This window comes from Rhopalosiphum padi, unplaced genomic scaffold (assembly GCF_020882245.1).
Source record: "Rhopalosiphum padi isolate XX-2018 unplaced genomic scaffold, ASM2088224v1 scaffold1, whole genome shotgun sequence".
Lineage (NCBI taxonomy): Eukaryota > Metazoa > Arthropoda > Insecta > Hemiptera > Aphididae > Rhopalosiphum > Rhopalosiphum padi.
Window position 1 is genome coordinate 9,783,392 of NW_026869996.1, and position 21,452 is coordinate 9,804,843.

The following is a 21,452-nucleotide window of genomic DNA, read 5'->3' on the forward strand; positions in this document are numbered from 1 at the left end:
ATTTTCAACAAACGTTTATATTAGCGTTATCTATTTGCGATTAAATTTTCAAAATATTTTGACATTTTTTAAGCTACTTATAGATAATTGAAACTTATCGTAGTAAAAAATAAATCAAAAATCGTTAGTCACAATTTTTGTTTATAAGCATTTAAAGTTCAAATGTTTAGAAAATATATCGAAATCACGAAAATTTGCAAAGAATTTTGAAGTTGAAAATTCATAAAATCTTTGTGATTTATACTTAAGGTTCACAAATCCAATACTAGGTTATCCATAAGTTTTCCTTCAAGTAACCGTAAACAAAAAAAAATCCATTGTCGATTTAGAAAACATTTTATGTGCGTATGAAATATAATTTTTTACGAAATCGCGTAAAATAACGATATATTACAATTTAAATATAGGTAATAATATAATATATCCAACTAATTATCATTGACTGACAAATCATCTCCGTTCAGAATCGTTTTTCGTATACAATGCTACACGTCGTTGCATTCAAATTTAACACATCCATTAAAGTGACCAGTGACCTACTCTCCATCTCTACTATACAGCGGAGCGATACCCACTTTTTTCATATTGAAAAGGAGCAAATTTTCAGTTGTACAAATGTATTCTTTAGTCACACTTATAATAGGTACATTTATATTCTACAAAACATTCTGGTATATTTGTAGGTACTATCTTTTATGGCTTATCATAATTATTATTTCTTATTTAGAGTTTGATGACATTAACATTAGAATTGAGTTTATTATAAGCAGTTAAAACTATGAATTTTTATATTTGTCTAAATTATCATATAAAAACACGTTTTATAGTGTTTATGAAGTATAAGCTTAAATGAAATTAATGAAAGTTAATAATAGAAAATTAGAATATTTTTCTTAATCTAATAATCTGAGTTTGATGTGACTAACGTGAGAATTGAGTGTTTTATAAGCAGTTAAAAATATGAATTTTTATATTTGTCTAAATTCCCATATAAATACACGTTTTAAAGTGTTTATGAAGTATAAGCTTAAATGAAATTAATGAAAGTTAGTAATACAAAATTTGAATTTCTTTCTTCATGTAATTGTCAGAATTTCTCGGCATTAACTTATTGTCACACTACTCTTAATTAAATATCAATTACAGTCGATAACCATTACACGTACATTGTATAAAACCATTAATATTTTCAGTATCTTCTAGTCCATTTTACATGTAGGATATTGATACTTTCCGAAGTGGTAGAAATGTGAATTCATGTCTCAGCATGCATCGAGTGATCTATGTACTGCCATCTGAAAATATTTAGTCAGTTAAATTTATAAAATGGTTGGAGGATAAAATTTCACTACTACACACCATAAGGTGAACGAAAATCTTTTTATGACAACTAGTGTTTGGTAACCATTGAATAATTCAGAAATTAAAACAATCAAACAAAAACTAAGAGACCAACTACATTCTTAATAGAAAATATTTGAAAGAATCTTACAGTAGTAACATGAATTAAAATACAAATGTATAAATGCAAAAAGATATGAAATATAATCATATAATAGATGATAAGAAACATTATTTATGATAAGCAATCAAATATTATTAAAATCTACCAGCTGTTTTGTTGAATTTGAAGGTAAAATAATTGTAACTTTAAAATACACTCATAGGAAAATATAAAATTGATTTTTTGCAATATAGTATGACATTACTATTCTTCAGAAATAATTCTGATTTGAACATAATAATATGAAATTATATTTGAATAAAATCACCGTAAAACATCTATTGAATCTTGACAATTTAAATTAAATCAATTTGGGATGTGGTTAAATTAAAACCTATTAATGAAATAAATATAGTAAATAATATTAAAAGATTTTTACAGCTAAGGCAAGTGTTATGAATGAAAATTTCAAGCTAAATGTGTTTCCCAATCCTTTATTCAGATTTTTAACAAATTTCAATTGTTACACTACTATTAATTTACTATCAATTACATTCAATAGCCATTTCACGTACATTGCATAAAACCTATATAATTATCAGTATCTTCTAGTTAATTTTCAACGTAGGATAATGATATTTTCTCAACTGGTATGAATGCGTAGTCATGTCTCAGCAAGCCTTGAGTGATCTGCTGTATTGCCATCTAAAGAAAAAAGTCTATTAAATAAGTATAATGATTGGAGAAACAATAATTATGATAAATAATAAAAGATAGTACAAATCTACCAGCATGTTTTGTCGAATTTGAATATAAAATAAGTGTAACTAAAGAAGACACTTGTAGAAAAACTTAAAATTGATTCTTTTCAATATAAAATACATATGAATTTTTATAATTGTCTAAATTATCATATAAAAACATGTATTATAGTGTTTATGAAGTATAAGCTTGAATGAAATTAATGAAAGTTAATAATAGAAAATTAGAATATCATTCTTAATCTAATGGTCTGAGTTTGATGACATTAACATTAGAATTGAGTTTATTATAAGCAGTTAAAGCTATGAATTTTTATATTTGTCTAAATTATCATATAAAAACACGTTTTATAGTGTTTATGAAGTATACGCTTAAATGAAATTAATGAAATTTAATAATAGAAAATTAGAATATCTTTCTTAATCTAATGGTCTGAGTTTGATGACATTAACATTAGAATTGAGTTTATTATAAGCAGTTAAAACTATGAATTTTTATATTTGTCTAAATTATCATATAAAAACACGTTTTATAGTGTTTATGAAGTTTAAGCTTAAATGAAATTAATGAAAGTTAATAATAGAAAATTAGAATATTTTTCTTAATCTAATAATCTGAGTTTGATGTGACTAACGTGAGAATTGAGTGTTTTATAAGCAGTTAAAAATATGAATTTTTATATTTGTCTAAATTACCATATAAATACACGTTTTATAGTGTTTATGAAGTATAAGCTTAAATGAAATTAATGAAAGTTAGTAATACAAAATTTGAATTTCTTTCTTCATGTAATTGTCAGAATTTCTCGGCATTAACTTATTGTCACACTACTCTTAATTAAATATCAATTACAGTCGATAACCATTACACGTACATTGTATAAAACCATTAATATTTTCAGTATCTTCTAGTCCATTTTACATGTAGGATATTGATACTTTCCGAAGTGGTAGAAATGTGAATTCATGTCTCAGCATGCATCGAGTGATCTATGTACTGCCATCTGAAAATATTTAGTCAGTTAAATTTATAAAATGGTTGGAGGATAAAATGTCACTACTACACACCATAAGGTGAACGAAAATCTTTTTATGACAACTAGTGTTTGGTAACCATTGAATAATTCAGAAATTAAAACAATCAAACAAAAACTAAGAGACCAACTACATTCTTAATAGAAAATATTTGAAAGAATCTTACAGTAGTAACATGAATTAAAATACAAATGTATAAATGCAAAAAGATATGAAATATAATCATATAATAGATGATAAGAAACATTATTTATGATAAGCAATCAAATATTATTAAAATCTACCAGCTGTTTTGTTGAATTTGAAGGTAAAATAATTGTAACTTTAAAATACACTCATAGGAAAATATAAAATTGATTTTTTGCAATATAGTATGACATTACTATTCTTCAGAAATAATTCTGATTTGAACATAATAATATGAAATTATATTTGAATAAAATCACCGTAAAACATCTATTGAATCTTGACAATTTAAATTAAATCAATTTGGGATGTGGTTAAATTAAAACCTATTAATGAAATAAATATAGTAAATAATATTAAAAGATTTTTACAGCTAAGGCAAGTGTTATGAATGAAAATTTCAAGCTAAATGTGTTTCCCAATCCTTTATTCAGATTTTTAACAAATTTCAATTGTTACACTACTATTAATTTACTATCAATTACATTCAATAGCCATTTCACGTACATTGCATAAAACCTATATAATTATCAGTATCTTCTAGTTAATTTTCAACGTAGGATAATGATATTTTCTCAACTGGTATGAATGCGTAGTCATGTCTCAGCAAGCCTTGAGTGATCTGCTGTATTGCCATCTAAAGAAAAAAGTCTATTAAATAAGTATAATGATTGGAGAAACAATAATTATGATAAATAATAAAAGATAGTACAAATCTACCAGCATGTTTTGTCGAATTTGAATATAAAATAAGTGTAACTAAAGAAGACACTTGTAGAAAAACTTAAAATTGATTCTTTTCAATATAAAATACATATGAATTTTTATAATTGTCTAAATTATCATATAAAAACATGTATTATAGTGTTTATGAAGTATAAGCTTGAATGAAATTAATGAAAGTTAATAATAGAAAATTAGAATATCATTCTTAATCTAATGGTCTGAGTTTGATGACATTAACATTAGAATTGAGTTTATTATAAGCAGTTAAAGCTATGAATTTTTATATTTGTCTAAATTATCATATAAAAACACGTTTTATAGTGTTTATGAAGTATACGCTTAAATGAAATTAATGAAATTTAATAATAGAAAATTAGAATATCTTTCTTAATCTAATGGTCTGAGTTTGATGACATTAACATTAGAATTGAGTTTATTATAAGCAGTTAAAACTATGAATTTTTATATTTGTCTAAATTATCATATAAAAACACGTTTTATAGTGTTTATGAAGTTTAAGCTTAAATGAAATTAATGAAAGTTAATAATAGAAAATTAGAATATTTTTCTTAATCTAATAATCTGAGTTTGATGTGACTAACGTGAGAATTGAGTGTTTTATAAGCAGTTAAAAATATGAATTTTTATATTTGTCTAAATTACCATATAAATACACGTTTTATAGTGTTTATGAAGTATAAGCTTAAATGAAATTAATGAAAGTTAGTAATACAAAATTTGAATTTCTTTCTTCATGTAATTGTCAGAATTTCTCGGCATTAACTTATTGTCACACTACTCTTAATTAAATATCAATTACAGTCGATAACCATTACACGTACATTGTATAAAACCATTAATATTTTCAGTATCTTCTAGTCCATTTTACATGTAGGATATTGATACTTTCCGAAGTGGTAGAAATGTGAATTCATGTCTCAGCATGCATCGAGTGATCTATGTACTGCCATCTGAAAATATTTAGTCAGTTAAATTTATAAAATGGTTGGAGGATAAAATGTCACTACTACACACCATAAGGTGAACGAAAATCTTTTTATGACAACTAGTGTTTGGTAACCATTGAATAATTCAGAAATTAAAACAATCAAACAAAAACTAAGAGACCAACTACATTCTTAATAGAAAATATTTGAAAGAATCTTACAGTAGTAACATGAATTAAAATACAAATGTATAAATGCAAAAAGATATGAAATATAATCATATAATAGATGATAAGAAACATTATTTATGATAAGCAATCAAATATTATTAAAATCTACCAGCTGTTTTGTTGAATTTGAAGGTAAAATAATTGTAACTTTAAAATACACTCATAGGAAAATATAAAATTGATTTTTTGCAATATAGTATGACATTACTATTCTTCAGAAATAATTCTGATTTGAACATAATAATATGAAATTATATTTGAATAAAATCACCGTAAAACATCTATTGAATCTTGACAATTTAAATTAAATCAATTTGGGATGTGGTTAAATTAAAACCTATTAATGAAATAAATATAGTAAATAATATTAAAAGATTTTTACAGCTAAGGCAAGTGTTATGAATGAAAATTTCAAGCTAAATGTGTTTCCCAATCCTTTATTCAGATTTTTAACAAATTTCAATTGTTACACTACTATTAATTTACTATCAATTACATTCAATAGCCATTTCACGTACATTGCATAAAACCTATATAATTATCAGTATCTTCTAGTTAATTTTCAACGTAGGATAATGATATTTTCTCAACTGGTATGAATGCGTAGTCATGTCTCAGCAAGCCTTGAGTGATCTGCTGTATTGCCATCTAAAGAAAAAAGTCTATTAAATAAGTATAATGATTGGAGAAACAATAATTATGATAAATAATAAAAGATAGTACAAATCTACCAGCATGTTTTGTCGAATTTGAATATAAAATAAGTGTAACTAAAGAAGACACTTGTAGAAAAACTTAAAATTGATTCTTTTCAATATAAAATACATATGAATTTTTATAATTGTCTAAATTATCATATAAAAACATGTATTATAGTGTTTATGAAGTATAAGCTTGAATGAAATTAATGAAAGTTAATAATAGAAAATTAGAATATCTTTCTTAATCTAATGGTCTGAGTTTGATGACATTAACATTAGAATTGAGTTTATTATAAGCAGTTAAAACTATGAATTTTTATATTTGTCTAAATTATCATATAAAAACACGTTTTATAGTGTTTATGAAGTATACGCTTAAATGAAATTAATGAAAGTTAATAATAGAAAATTAGAATATCTTTCTTAATCTAATGGTCTGAGTTTGATGACATTAACATTAGAATTGAGTTTATTATAAGCAGTTAAAACTATGAATTTTTATATTTGTCTAAATTATCATATAAAAACACGTTTTATAGTGTTTATGAAGTATAAGCTTAAATGAAATTAATGAAAGTTAATAATAGAAAATTAGAATATTTTTCTTAATCTAATAATCTGAGTTTGATGTGACTAACGTGAGAATTGAGTGTTTTATAAGCAGTTAAAAATATGAATTTTTATATTTGTCTAAATTCCCATATAAATACACGTTTTATAGTGTTTATGAAGTATAAGCTTAAATGAAATTAATGAAAGTTAGTAATACAAAATTTGAATTTCTTTCTTCATGTAATTGTCAGAATTTCTCGGCATTAACTTATTGTCACACTACTCTTAATTAAATATCAATTACACGTACATTGTATAAAACCATTAATATTTTCAGTATCTTCTAGTCCATTTTACATGTAGGATATTGATACTTTCCGAAGTGGTAGAAATGTGAATTCATGTCTCAGCATGCATCGAGTGATCTATGTACTGCCATCTGAAAATATTTAGTCAGTTAAATTTATAAAATGGTTGGTGGATAAAATTTCACTACTACACACCATAAGGTGAACGAAAATCTTTTTATGACAACTAGTGTTTGGTAACCATTGAATAATTCAGAAATTAAAACAATCAAACAAAAACTAAGAGACCAACTACATTCTTAATAGAAAATATTTGAAAGAATCTTACAGTAGTAACATGAATTAAAATACAAATGTATAAATGCAAAAAGATATGAAATATAATCATATAATAGATGATAAGAAACATTATTTATGATAAGCAATCAAATATTATTAAAATCTACCAGCTGTTTTGTTGAATTTGAAGGTAAAATAATTGTAACTTTAAAATACACTCATAGGAAAATATAAAATTGATTTTTTGCAATATAGTATGACATTACTATTCTTCAGAAATAATTCTGATTTGAACATAATAATATGAAATTATATTTGAATAAAATCACCGTAAAACATCTATTGAATCTTGACAATTTAAATTAAATCAATTTGGGATGTGGTTAAATTAAAACCTATTAATGAAATAAATATAGTAAATAATATTAAAAGATTTTTACAGCTAAGGCAAGTGTTATGAATGAAAATTTCAAGCTAAATGTGTTTCCCAATCCTTTATTCAGATTTTTAACAAATTTCAATTGTTACACTACTATTAATTTACTATCAATTACATTCAATAGCCATTTCACGTACATTGCATAAAACCTATATAATTATCAGTATCTTCTAGTTAATTTTCAACGTAGGATAATGATATTTTCTCAACTGGTATGAATGCGTAGTCATGTCTCAGCAAGCCTTGAGTGATCTGCTGTATTGCCATCTAAAGAAAAAAGTCTATTAAATAAGTATAATGATTGGAGAAACAATAATTATGATAAATAATAAAAGATAGTACAAATCTACCAGCATGTTTTGTCGAATTTGAATATAAAATAAGTGTAACTAAAGAAGACACTTGTAGAAAAACTTAAAATTGATTCTTTTCAATATGAAATACATATGAATTTTTATAATTGTCTAAATTATCATATAAAAACACGTATTATAGTGTTTATGAAGTATAAGGTTAAATGAAATTAATGAAAGTTAATAATAGAAAATTAGAATATCTTTCTTAATCTAATGGTTTGAGTTTGATGACATTAACATTAGAATTGAGTTTATTATAAGCAGTTAAAACTATGAATTTTTATATTTGTCTAAATTATCATATAAAAACACGTTTTATAGTGTTTATGAAGTATAAGCTTAAATGAAATTAATGAAAGTTAATAATAGAAAATTAGAATATTTTTCTTAATCTAATAATCTGAGTTTGATGTGACTAACGTGAGAATTGAGTGTTTTATAAGCAGTTAAAAATATGAATTTTTATATTTGTCTAAATTACCATATAAATACACGTTTTATAGTGTTTATGAAGTATAAGCTTAAATGAAATTAATGAAAGTTAGTAATACAAAATTTGAATTTCTTTCTTCATGTAATTGTCAGAATTTCTCGGCATTAACTTATTGTCACACTACTCTTAATTAAATATCAATTACACGTACATTGTATAAAACCATTAATATTTTCAGTATCTTCTAGTCCATTTTACATGTAGGATATTGATACTTTCCGAAGTGGTAGAAATGTGAATTCATGTCTCAGCATGCATCGAGTGATCTATGTACTGCCATCTGAAAATATTTAGTCAGTTAAATTTATAAAATGGTTGGAGGATAAAATTTCACTACTACACACCATAAGGTGAACGAAAATCTTTTTATGACAACTAGTGTTTGGTAACCATTGAATAATTCAGAAATTAAAACAATCAAACAAAAACTAAGAGACCAACTACATTCTTAATAGAAAATATTTGAAAGAATCTTACAGTAGTAACATGAATTAAAATACAAATGTATAAATGCAAAAAGATATGAAATATAATCATATAATAGATGATAAGAAACATTATTTATGATAAGCAATCAAATATTATTAAAATCTACCAGCTGTTTTGTTGAATTTGAAGGTAAAATAATTGTAACTTTAAAATACACTCATAGGAAAATATAAAATTGATTTTTTGCAATATAGTATGACATTACTATTCTTCAGAAATAATTCTGATTTGAACATAATAATATGAAATTATATTTGAATAAAATCACCGTAAAACATCTATTGAATCTTGACAATTTAAATTAAATCAATTTGGGATGTGGTTAAATTAAAACCTATTAATGAAATAAATATAGTAAATAATATTAAAAGATTTTTACAGCTAAGGCAAGTGTTATGAATGAAAATTTCAAGCTAAATGTGTTTCCCAATCCTTTATTCAGATTTTTAACAAATTTCAATTGTTACACTACTATTAATTTACTATCAATTACATTCAATAGCCATTTCACGTACATTGCATAAAACCTATATAATTATCAGTATCTTCTAGTTAATTTTCAACGTAGGATAATGATATTTTCTCAACTGGTATGAATGCGTAGTCATGTCTCAGCAAGCCTTGAGTGATCTGCTGTATTGCCATCTAAAGAAAAAAGTCTATTAAATAAGTATAATGATTGGAGAAACAATAATTATGATAAATAATAAAAGATAGTACAAATCTACCAGCATGTTTTGTCGAATTTGAATATAAAATAAGTGTAACTAAAGAAGACACTTGTAGAAAAACTTAAAATTGATTCTTTTCAATATAAAATACATATGAATTTTTATAATTGTCTAAATTATCATATAAAAACATGTATTATAGTGTTTATGAAGTATAAGCTTGAATGAAATTAATGAAAGTTAATAATAGAAAATTAGAATATCATTCTTAATCTAATGGTCTGAGTTTGATGACATTAACATTAGAATTGAGTTTATTATAAGCAGTTAAAGCTATGAATTTTTATATTTGTCTAAATTATCATATAAAAACACGTTTTATAGTGTTTATGAAGTATAAGCTTAAATGAAATTAATGAAAGTTAATAATAGAAAATTAGAATATTTTTCTTAATCTAATAATCTGAGTTTGATGTGACTAACGTGAGAATTGAGTGTTTTATAAGCAGTTAAAAATATGAATTTTTATATTTGTCTAAATTCCCATATAAATACACGTTTTATAGTGTTTATGAAGTATAAGCTTAAATGAAATTAATGAAAGTTAGTAATACAAAATTTGAATTTCTTTCTTCATGTAATTGTCAGAATTTCTCGGCATTAACTTATTGTCACACTACTCTTAATTAAATATCAATTACACGTACATTGTATAAAACCATTAATATTTTCAGTATCTTCTAGTCCATTTTACATGTAGGATATTGATACTTTCCGAAGTGGTAGAAATGTGAATTCATGTCTCAGCATGCATCGAGTGATCTATGTACTGCCATCTGAAAATATTTAGTCAGTTAAATTTATAAAATGGTTGGAGGATAAAATTTCACTACTACACACCATAAGGTGAACGAAAATCTTTTTATGACAACTAGTGTTTGGTAACCATTGAATAATTCAGAAATTAAAACAATCAAACAAAAACTAAGAGACCAACTACATTCTTAATAGAAAATATTTGAAAGAATCTTACAGTAGTAACATGAATTAAAATACAAATGTATAAATGCAAAAAGATATGAAATATAATCATATAATAGATGATAAGAAACATTATTTATGATAAGCAATCAAATATTATTAAAATCTACCAGCTGTTTTGTTGAATTTGAAGGTAAAATAATTGTAACTTTAAAATACACTCATAGGAAAATATAAAATTGATTTTTTGCAATAAAGTATGACATTACTATTCTTCAGAAATAATTCTGATTTGAACATAATAATATGAAATTATATTTGAATAAAATCACCGTAAAACATCTATTGAATCTTGACAATTTAAATTAAATCAATTTGGGATGTGGTTAAATTAAAACCTATTAATGAAATAAATATAGTAAATAATATTAAAAGATTTTTACAGCTAAGGCAAGTGTTATGAATGAAAATTTCAAGCTAAATGTGTTTCCCAATCCTTTATTCAGATTTTTAACAAATTTCAATTGTTACACTACTATTAATTTACTATCAATTACATTCAATAGCCATTTCACGTACATTGCATAAAACCTATATAATTATCAGTATCTTCTAGTTAATTTTCAACGTAGGATAATGATATTTTCTCAACTGGTATGAATGCGTAGTCATGTCTCAGCAAGCCTTGAGTGATCTGCTGTATTGCCATCTAAAGAAAAAAGTCTATTAAATAAGTATAATGATTGGAGAAACAATAATTATGATAAATAATAAAAGATAGTACAAATCTACCAGCATGTTTTGTCGAATTTGAATATAAAATAAGTGTAACTAAAGAAGACACTTGTAGAAAAACTTAAAATTGATTCTTTTCAATATAAAATACATATGAATTTTTATAATTGTCTAAATTATCATATAAAAACATGTATTATAGTGTTTATGAAGTATAAGCTTGAATGAAATTAATGAAAGTTAATAATAGAAAATTAGAATATCTTTCTTAATCTAATGGTCTGAGTTTGATGACATTAACATTAGAATTGAGTTTATTATAAGCAGTTAAAACTATGAATTTTTATATTTGTCTAAATTATCATATAAAAACACGTTTTATAGTGTTTATGAAGTATACGCTTAAATGAAATTAATGAAAGTTAATAATAGAAAATTAGAATATCTTTCTTAATCTAATGGTCTGAGTTTGATGACATTAACATTAGAATTGAGTTTATTATAAGCAGTTAAAACTATGAATTTTTATATTTGTCTAAATTATCATATAAAAACACGTTTTATAGTGTTTATGAAGTATAAGCTTAAATGAAATTAATGAAAGTTAATAATAGAAAATTAGAATATTTTTCTTAATCTAATAATCTGAGTTTGATGTGACTAACGTGAGAATTGAGTGTTTTATAAGCAGTTAAAAATATGAATTTTTATATTTGTCTAAATTCCCATATAAATACACGTTTTATAGTGTTTATGAAGTATAAGCTTAAATGAAATTAATGAAAGTTAGTAATACAAAATTTGAATTTCTTTCTTCATGTAATTGTCAGAATTTCTCGGCATTAACTTATTGTCACACTACTCTTAATTAAATATCAATTACACGTACATTGTATAAAACCATTAATATTTTCAGTATCTTCTAGTCCATTTTACATGTAGGATATTGATACTTTCCGAAGTGGTAGAAATGTGAATTCATGTCTCAGCATGCATCGAGTGATCTATGTACTGCCATCTGAAAATATTTAGTCAGTTAAATTTATAAAATGGTTGGAGGATAAAATTTCACTACTACACACCATAAGGTGAACGAAAATCTTTTTATGACAACTAGTGTTTGGTAACCATTGAATAATTCAGAAATTAAAACAATCAAACAAAAACTAAGAGACCAACTACATTCTTAATAGAAAATATTTGAAAGAATCTTACAGTAGTAACATGAATTAAAATACAAATGTATAAATGCAAAAAGATATGAAATATAATCATATAATAGATGATAAGAAACATTATTTATGATAAGCAATCAAATATTATTAAAATCTACCAGCTGTTTTGTTGAATTTGAAGGTAAAATAATTGTAACTTTAAAATACACTCATAGGAAAATATAAAATTGATTTTTTGCAATAAAGTATGACATTACTATTCTTCAGAAATAATTCTGATTTGAACATAATAATATGAAATTATATTTGAATAAAATCACCGTAAAACATCTATTGAATCTTGACAATTTAAATTAAATCAATTTGGGATGTGGTTAAATTAAAACCTATTAATGAAATAAATATAGTAAATAATATTAAAAGATTTTTACAGCTAAGGCAAGTGTTATGAATGAAAATTTCAAGCTAAATGTGTTTCCCAATCCTTTATTCAGATTTTTAACAAATTTCAATTGTTACACTACTATTAATTTACTATCAATTACATTCAATAGCCATTTCACGTACATTGCATAAAACCTATATAATTATCAGTATCTTCTAGTTAATTTTCAACGTAGGATAATGATATTTTCTCAACTGGTATGAATGCGTAGTCATGTCTCAGCAAGCCTTGAGTGATCTGCTGTATTGCCATCTAAAGAAAAAAGTCTATTAAATAAGTATAATGATTGGAGAAACAATAATTATGATAAATAATAAAAGATAGTACAAATCTACCAGCATGTTTTGTCGAATTTGAATATAAAATAAGTGTAACTAAAGAAGACACTTGTAGAAAAACTTAAAATTGATTCTTTTCAATATAAAATACATATGAATTTTTATAATTGTCTAAATTATCATATAAAAACATGTATTATAGTGTTTATGAAGTATAAGCTTGAATGAAATTAATGAAAGTTAATAATAGAAAATTAGAATATCTTTCTTAATCTAATGGTCTGAGTTTGATGACATTAACATTAGAATTGAGTTTATTATAAGCAGTTAAAACTATGAATTTTTATATTTGTCTAAATTATCATATAAAAACACGTTTTATAGTGTTTATGAAGTATAAGCTTAAATGAAATTAATGAAAGTTAATAATAGAAAATTAGAATATTTTTCTTAATCTAATAATCTGAGTTTGATGTGACTAACGTGAGAATTGAGTGTTTTATAAGCAGTTAAAAATATGAATTTTTATATTTGTCTAAATTCCCATATAAATACACGTTTTATAGTGTTTATGAAGTATAAGCTTAAATGAAATTAATGAAAGTTAGTAATACAAAATTTGAATTTCTTTCTTCATGTAATTGTCAGAATTTCTCGGCATTAACTTATTGTCACACTACTCTTAATTAAATATCAATTACACGTACATTGTATAAAACCATTAATATTTTCAGTATCTTCTAGTCCATTTTACATGTAGGATATTGATACTTTCCGAAGTGGTAGAAATGTGAATTCATGTCTCAGCATGCATCGAGTGATCTATGTACTGCCATCTGAAAATATTTAGTCAGTTAAATTTATAAAATGGTTGGAGGATAAAATTTCACTACTACACACCATAAGGTGAACGAAAATCTTTTTATGACAACTAGTGTTTGGTAACCATTGAATAATTCAGAAATTAAAACAATCAAACAAAAACTAAGAGACCAACTACATTCTTAATAGAAAATATTTGAAAGAATCTTACAGTAGTAACATGAATTAAAATACAAATGTATAAATGCAAAAAGATATGAAATATAATCATATAATAGATGATAAGAAACATTATTTATGATAAGCAATCAAATATTATTAAAATCTACCAGCTGTTTTGTTGAATTTGAAGGTAAAATAATTGTAACTTTAAAATACACTCATAGGAAAATATAAAATTGATTTTTTGCAATAAAGTATGACATTACTATTCTTCAGAAATAATTCTGATTTGAACATAATAATATGAAATTATATTTGAATAAAATCACCGTAAAACATCTATTGAATCTTGACAATTTAAATTAAATCAATTTGGGATGTGGTTAAATTAAAACCTATTAATGAAATAAATATAGTAAATAATATTAAAAGATTTTTACAGCTAAGGCAAGTGTTATGAATGAAAATTTCAAGCTAAATGTGTTTCCCAATCCTTTATTCAGATTTTTAACAAATTTCAATTGTTACACTACTATTAATTTACTATCAATTACATTCAATAGCCATTTCACGTACATTGCATAAAACCTATATAATTATCAGTATCTTCTAGTTAATTTTCAACGTAGGATAATGATATTTTCTCAACTGGTATGAATGCGTAGTCATGTCTCAGCAAGCCTTGAGTGATCTGCTGTATTGCCATCTAAAGAAAAAAGTCTATTAAATAAGTATAATGATTGGAGAAACAATAATTATGATAAATAATAAAAGATAGTACAAATCTACCAGCATGTTTTGTCGAATTTGAATATAAAATAAGTGTAACTAAAGAAGACACTTGTAGAAAAACTTAAAATTGATTCTTTTCAATATAAAATACATATGAATTTTTATAATTGTCTAAATTATCATATAAAAACATGTATTATAGTGTTTATGAAGTATAAGCTTGAATGAAATTAATGAAAGTTAATAATAGAAAATTAGAATATCTTTCTTAATCTAATGGTCTGAGTTTGATGACATTAACATTAGAATTGAGTTTATTATAAGCAGTTAAAACTATGAATTTTTATATTTGTCTAAATTATCATATAAAAACACGTTTTATAGTGTTTATGAAGTATACGCTTAAATGAAATTAATGAAAGTTAATAATAGAAAATTAGAATATCTTTCTTAATCTAATGGTCTGAGTTTGATGACATTAACATTAGAATTGAGTTTATTATAAGCAGTTAAAACTATGAATTTTTATATTTGTCTAAATTATCATATAAAAACACGTTTTATAGTGTTTATGAAGTATACGCTTAAATGAAATTAATGAAAGTTAATAATAGAAAATTAGAATATCTTTCTTAATCTAATGGTCTGAGTTTGATGACATTAACATTAGAATTGAGTTTATTATAAGCAGTTAAAACTATGAATTTTTATATTTGTCTAAATTATCATATAAAAACACGTTTTATAGTGTTTATGAAGTATAAGCTTAAATGAAATTAATGAAAGTTAATAATAGAAAATTAGAATATTTTTCTTAATCTAATAATCTGAGTTTGATGTGACTAACGTGAGAATTGAGTGTTTTATAAGCAGTTAAAAATATGAATTTTTATATTTGTCTAAATTCCCATATAAATACACGTTTTATAGTGTTTATGAAGTATAAGCTTAAATGAAATTAATGAAAGTTAGTAATACAAAATTTGAATTTCTTTCTTCATGTAATTGTCAGAATTTCTCGGCATTAACTTATTGTCACACTACTCTTAATTAAATATCAATTACACGTACATTGTATAAAACCATTAATATTTTCAGTATCTTCTAGTCCATTTTACATGTAGGATATTGATACTTTCCGAAGTGGTAGAAATGTGAATTCATGTCTCAGCATGCATCGAGTGATCTATGTACTGCCATCTGAAAATATTTAGTCAGTTAAATTTATAAAATGGTTGGAGGATAAAATTTCACTACTACACACCATAAGGTGAACGAAAATCTTTTTATGACAACTAGTGTTTGGTAACCATTGAATAATTCAGAAATTAAAACAATCAAACAAAAACTAAGAGACCAACTACATTCTTAATAGAAAATATTTGAAAGAATCTTACAGTAGTAACATGAATTAAAATACAAATGTATAAATGCAAAAAGATATGAAATATAATCATATAATAGATGATAAGAAACATTATTTATGATAAGCAATCAAATATTATTAAAATCTACCAGCTGTTTTGTTGAATTTGAAGGTAAAATAATTGTAACTTTAAAATACACTCATAGGAAAATATAAAATTGATTTTTTGCAATATAGTATGACATTACTATTCTTCAGAAATAATTCTGATTTGAACATAATAATATGAAATTATATTTGAATAAAATCACCGTAAAACATCTATTGAATCTTGACAATTTAAATTAAATCAATTTGGGATGTGGTTAAATTAAAACCTATTAATGAAATAAATATAGTAAATAATATTAAAAGATTTTTACAGCTAAGGCAAGTGTTATGAATGAAAATTTCAAGCTAAATGTGTTTCCCAATCCTTTATTCAGATTTTTAACAAATTTCAATTGTTACACTACTATTAATTTACTATCAATTACATTCAATAGCCATTTCACGTACATTGCATAAAACCTATATAATTATCAGTATCTTCTAGTTAATTTTCAACGTAGGATAATGATATTTTCTCAACTGGTATGAATGCGTAGTCATGTCTCAGCAAGCCTTGAGTGATCTGCTGTATTGCCATCTAAAGAAAAAAGTCTATTAAATAAGTATAATGATTGGAGAAACAATAATTATGATAAATAATAAAAGATAGTACAAATCTACCAGCATGTTTTGTCGAATTTGAATATAAAATAAGTGTAACTAAAGAAGACACTTGTAGAAAAACTTAAAATTGATTCTTTTCAATATAAAATACATATGAATTTTTATAATTGTCTAAATTATCATATAAAAACATGTATTATAGTGTTTATGAAGTATAAGCTTGAATGAAATTAATGAAAGTTAATAATAGAAAATTAGAATATCTTTCTTAATCTAATGGTCTGAGTTTGATGACATTAACATTAGAATTGAGTTTATTATAAGCAGTTAAAACTATGAATTTTTATATTTGTCTAAATTATCATATAAAAACACGTTTTATAGTGTTTATGAAGTATACGCTTAAATGAAATTAATGAAAGTTAATAATAGAAAATTAGAATATCTTTCTTAATCTAATGGTCTGAGTTTGATGACATTAACATTAGAATTGAGTTTATTATAAGCAGTTAAAACTATGAATTTTTATATTTGTCTAAATTATCATATAAAAACACGTTTTATAGTTTTTATGAAGTATAAGCTTAAATGAAATTAATGAAAGTTAATAATAGAAAATTAGAATATTTTTCTTAATCTAATAATCTGAGTTTGATGTGACTAACGTGAGAATTGAGTGTTTTATAAGCAGTTAAAAATATGAATTTTTATATTTGTCTAAATTACCATATAAATACACGTTTTATAGTGTTTATGAAGTATAAGCTTAAATGAAATTAATGAAAGTTAGTAATACAAAATTTGAATTTCTTTCTTCATGTAATTGTCAGAATTTCTCGGCATTAACTTATTGTCACACTACTCTTAATTAAATATCAATTACACGTACATTGTATAAAACCATTAATATTTTCAGTATCTTCTAGTCCATTTTACATGTAGGATATTGATACTTTCCGAAGTGGTAGAAATGTGAATTCATGTCTCAGCATGCATCGAGTGATCTATGTACTGCCATCTGAAAATATTTAGTCAGTTAAATTTATAAAATGGTTGGAGGATAAAATTTCACTACTACACACCATAAGGTGAACGAAAATCTTTTTATGACAACTAGTGTTTGGTAACCATTGAATAATTCAGAAATTAAAACAATCAAACAAAAACTAAGAGACCAACTACATTCTTAATAGAAAATATTTGAAAGAATCTTACAGTAGTAACATGAATTAAAATACAAATGTATAAATGCAAAAAGATATGAAATATAATCATATAATAGATGATAAGAAACATTATTTATGATAAGCAATCAAATATTATTAAAATCTACCAGCTGTTTTGTTGAATTTGAAGGTAAAATAATTGTAACTTTAAAATACACTCATAGGAAAATATAAAATTGATTTTTTGCAATATAGTATGACATTACTATTCTTCAGAAATAATTCTGATTTGAACATAATAATATGAAATTATATTTGAATAAAATCACCGTAAAACATCTATTGAATCTTGACAATTTAAATTAAATCAATTTGGGATGTGGTTAAATTAAAACCTATTAATGAAATAAATATAGTAAATAATATTAAAAGATTTTTACAGCTAAGGCAAGTGTTATGAATGAAAATTTCAAGCTAAATGTGTTTCCCAATCCTTTATTCAGATTTTTAACAAATTTCAATTGTTACACTACTATTAATTTACTATCAATTACATTCAATAGCCATTTCACGTACATTGCATAAAACCTATATAATTATCAGTATCTTCTAGTTAATTTTCAACGTAGGATAATGATATTTTCTCAACTGGTATGAATGCGTAGTCATGTCTCAGCAAGCCTTGAGTGATCTGCTGTATTGCCATCTAAAGAAAAAAGTCTATTAAATAAGTATAATGATTGGAGAAACAATAATTATGATAAATAATAAAAGATAGTACAAATCTACCAGCATGTTTTGTCGAATTTGAATATAAAATAAGTGTAACTAAAGAAGACACTTGTAGAAAAACTTAAAATTGATTCTTTTCAATATAAAATACATATGAATTTTTATAATTGTCTAAATTATCATATAAAAACATGTATTATAGTGTTTATGAAGTATAAGCTTGAATGAAATTAATGAAAGTTAATAATAGAAAATTAGAATATCTTTCTTAATCTAATGGTCTGAGTTTGATGACATTAACATTAGAATTGAGTTTATTATAAGCAGTTAAAACTATGAATTTTTATATTTGTCTAAATTATCATATAAAAACACGTTTTATAGTGTTTATGAAGTATACGCTTAAATGAAATTAATGAAAGTTAATAATAGAAAATTAGAATATCTTTCTTAATCTAATGGTCTGAGTTTGATGACATTAACATTAGAATTGAGTTTATTATAAGCAGTTAAAACTATGAATTTTTATATTTGTCTAAATTATCATATAAAAACACGTTTTATAGTGTTTATGAAGTATAAGCTTAAATGAAATTAATGAAAGTTAATAATAGAAAATTAGAATATTTTTCTTAATCTAATAATCTGAGTTTGATGTGACTAACGTGAGAATTGAGTGTTTTATAAGCAGTTAAAAATATGAATTTTTATATTTGTCTAAATTACCATATAAATACACGTTTTATAGTGTTTATGAAGTATAAGCTTAAATGAAATTAATGAAAGTTAGTAATACAAAATTTGAATTTCTTTCTTCATGTAATTGTCAGAATTTCTCGGCATTAACTTATTGTCACACTACTCTTAATTAAATATCAATTACACGTACATTGTATAAAACCATTAATATTTTCAGTATCTTCTAGTCCATTTTACATGTAGGATATTGATACTTTCCGAAGTGGTAGAAATGTGAATTCATGTCTCAGCATGCATCGAGTGATCTATGTACTGCCATCTGAAAATATTTAGTCAGTTAAATTTATAAAATGGTTGGAGGATAAAATTTCACTACTACACACCATAAGGTGAACGAAAATCTTTTTATGACAACTAGTGTTTGGTAACCATTGAATAATTCAGAAATTAAAACAATCAAACAAAAACTAAGAGACCAACTACATTCTTAATAGAAAATATTTGAAAGAATCTTACAGTAGTAACATGAATTAAAATACAAATGTATAAATGCAAAAAGATATGAAATATAATCATATAATAGATGATAAGAAACATTATTTATGATAAGCAATCAAATATTATTAAAATCTACCAGCTGTTTTGTTGAATTTGAAGGTAAAATAATTGTAACTTTAAAATACACTCATAGGAAAATATAAAATTGATTTTTTGCAATATAGTATGACATTACTATTCTTCAGAAATAATTCTGATTTGAACATAATAATATGAAATTATATTTGAATAAAATCACCGTAAAACATCTATTGAATCTTGACAATTTAAATTAAATCAATTTGGGATGTGGTTAAATTAAAACCTATTAATGAAATAAATATAGTAAATAATATTAAAAGATTTTTACAGCTAAGGCAAGTGTTATGAATGAAAATTTCAAGCTAAATGTGTTTCCCAATCCTTTATTCAGATTTTTAACAAATTTCAATTGTTACACTACTATTAATTTACTATCAATTACATTCAATAGCCATTTCACGTACATTGCATAAAACCTATATAATTATCAGTATCTTCTAGTTAATTTTCAACGTAGGATAATGATATTTTCTCAACTGGTATGAATGCGTAGTCATGTCTCAGCAAGCCTTGAGTGATCTGCTGTATTGCCATCTAAAGAAAAAAGTCTATTAAATAAGTATAATGATTGGAGAAACAATAATTATGATAAATAATAAAAGATAGTACAAATCTACCAGCATGTTTTGTCGAATTTGAATATAAAATAAGTGTAACTAAAGAAGACACTTGTAGAAAAACTTAAAATTGATTCTTTTCAATATAAAATACATATGAATTTTTATAATTGTCTAAATTATCATATAAAAACATGTATTATAGTGTTTATGAAGTATAAGCTTGAATGAAATTAATGAAAGTTAATAATAGAAAATTAGAATATCTTTCTTAATCTAATGGTCTGAGTTTGATGACATTAACATTAGAATTGAGTTTATTATAAGCAGTTAAAACTATGAATTTTTATATTTGTCTAAATTATCATATAAAAACACGTTTTATAGTGTTTATGAAGTATACGCTTAAATGAAATTAATGAAAGTTAATAATAGAAAATTAGAATATCTTTCTTAATCTAATGGTCTGAGTTTGATGACATTAACATTAGAATTGAGTTTATTATAAGCAGTTAAAACTATGAATTTTTATATTTGTCTAAATTATCATATAAAAACACGTTTTATAGTGTTTATGAAGTATAAGCTTAAATGAAATTAATGAAAGTTAATAATAGAAAATTAGAATATTT

At 23.7% G+C, this 21,452-nt stretch overlaps 5 long non-coding RNA genes across 5 annotated transcripts; all 5 read right to left on the reverse strand.

Moving 5' to 3' along the window:
• Positions 1–7,648: 7,648 nt before the first annotated feature.
• On the reverse strand, positions 7,649–8,732 carry LOC132931377 (uncharacterized). Its single transcript, XR_009662564.1, has 2 exons — positions 8,609–8,732; positions 7,649–7,875 (listed from the first exon to the last, which is right to left on the reverse strand). It is a non-coding gene; the product is annotated as an uncharacterized LOC132931377 (long non-coding RNA).
• Positions 8,733–9,364: 632 nt separating this feature from the next.
• LOC132931378 (uncharacterized) lies at positions 9,365–10,448 on the reverse strand. The gene is made up of 2 exons (XR_009662565.1): positions 10,325–10,448; positions 9,365–9,591 (listed from the first exon to the last, which is right to left on the reverse strand). It is a non-coding gene; the product is annotated as an uncharacterized LOC132931378 (long non-coding RNA).
• A 2,530-nt stretch (positions 10,449–12,978) lies between these two features.
• Positions 12,979–14,062, reverse strand: LOC132931381 (uncharacterized). Its single transcript, XR_009662567.1, has 2 exons — positions 13,939–14,062; positions 12,979–13,205 (listed from the first exon to the last, which is right to left on the reverse strand). It is a non-coding gene; the product is annotated as an uncharacterized LOC132931381 (long non-coding RNA).
• Positions 14,063–16,774: 2,712 nt separating this feature from the next.
• Positions 16,775–18,040, reverse strand: LOC132931366 (uncharacterized). The gene is made up of 2 exons (XR_009662534.1): positions 17,917–18,040; positions 16,775–17,001 (listed from the first exon to the last, which is right to left on the reverse strand). It is a non-coding gene; the product is annotated as an uncharacterized LOC132931366 (long non-coding RNA).
• Positions 18,041–18,672: 632 nt separating this feature from the next.
• Positions 18,673–20,791, reverse strand: LOC132931339 (uncharacterized). Its single transcript, XR_009662469.1, has 3 exons — positions 20,668–20,791; positions 19,815–19,943; positions 18,673–18,899 (listed from the first exon to the last, which is right to left on the reverse strand). It is a non-coding gene; the product is annotated as an uncharacterized LOC132931339 (long non-coding RNA).
• Positions 20,792–21,452: the final 661 nt, after the last annotated feature.